Below are 1300 nucleotides of genomic sequence, written 5' to 3'. Positions count from 1 at the left end.
CATTTCTCTGCCCCCTTGTAATCCTAGTTATACAATTATTTGATCTTTGCTAGTATTATAGGCAAACATTGATCATATTGTTTTTATTTGTAATCTTTTAATAACTTGTGATTTTTTTTACTGTTTCATATTTCTTTGTGAATTTCTTACCTATGGATTTTGTCTTTCATTTGAGAAGTATTTGAATTTTCCTTATTAGTTGTCAGAGTTCTTTGTATAAAATAGCACCTCTTTTCACATGTATTGCAAATGCTTGTCTCATTTTCCCATTTGCCTTTTGTTTTTGTTTATAATGTTTTGATTAGAGAAGTTCTGCATCTTTACCTAGTCAAAGCTACCAACCTTTTCCTGTGTGGTTTATGCTCTGAATGCTTACATAGACCTCTGTCACAGGAGCATATAGAATAATTACCTGTACTTTTTTCTTGTTCCTTTATGGTATTACATTTAACTACTTAATCCACTTGTAATTAATTATACTTGTATGGCATGAGTTCTAGGGCAAAATGATATTTTCCCAAATAGTTGAGTAATCTACCTTCTTTATATTGAAAAGAAACGCACCAAATTACCTTAGTTGAATTTAATGAATAGCAAAGAAATTCATGTCTTAATTGTAAAGATGGGTCATAGCATTCATGTAAACCTTTTTACTTGGAAAGCCCTTTTCTTATTTAATTATTTCTATAGAAACAATAATAAATAGAGTCCTGCAGTTATTAGATACCAACTCTTGGTTATAAAGAACTGAGGCTAAATTCTCAGTTTGTAATTATTAGGATTTATATTGTTTTTTTATCATATGATATTGAACAACTGTGTATCTTCATTCTTCCAAGCAGATGTGTAAACGTTCCATCTGGTTACGTGGCTTACGGAGTATTCCCTCTCCTGGCTTCGGACATTCCTAAATGAGACCCTGGGATCTAGTGGGAATTCACATTGCACTTTTATTTATTGCTCAGCTAATGGAAGCCACAATTTATTAAGCATTTACTAGGTATTAAGGACTTTGCAAGCTTTCTTTTTTTTTCCCCTTCTCTTTTTTTTCTTCTTCTGATTTGCAAGGTTTCTTTTAATCTAATAATCCAGTGAGATGTCCATTTTGTAGATAAGGAAGCTGAGGCTCAGAGAGATTAAATAGAAGCTAGAAAGTAACTGGTAAAGCTGGATTTTGAGTCCAGATTTCTCTGATCCCAAAGCATGTGCTCTGAACCACCATAATAATATTCCCCCTCAGTGTATTTTCTTCTAGTTAGTAATTTTTTTAGGATGTAAGAGAAAAGCCTTTACAATTTTT

General features: G+C 32.0%; 1 protein-coding gene across 1 annotated transcript in view; it reads left to right on the top strand.

Annotated features, from left to right (window-relative positions):
- Positions 1 to 1300, top strand: part of NVL (nuclear VCP-like) — a 45031-nt gene that overhangs the window by 4575 nt on the left and 39156 nt on the right. The gene's annotated exons all lie outside the window — the stretch shown is intronic.

The sequence above is a fragment of the Myotis lucifugus genome, unplaced genomic scaffold (genome assembly GCF_000147115.1).
Source record: "Myotis lucifugus unplaced genomic scaffold, Myoluc2.0 scaffold_1119, whole genome shotgun sequence".
Lineage (NCBI taxonomy): Eukaryota > Metazoa > Chordata > Mammalia > Chiroptera > Vespertilionidae > Myotis > Myotis lucifugus.
The sequence above is the reverse complement of the archived record's forward strand: the minus strand, read 5'-3'. Positions and strand labels throughout refer to the sequence as shown.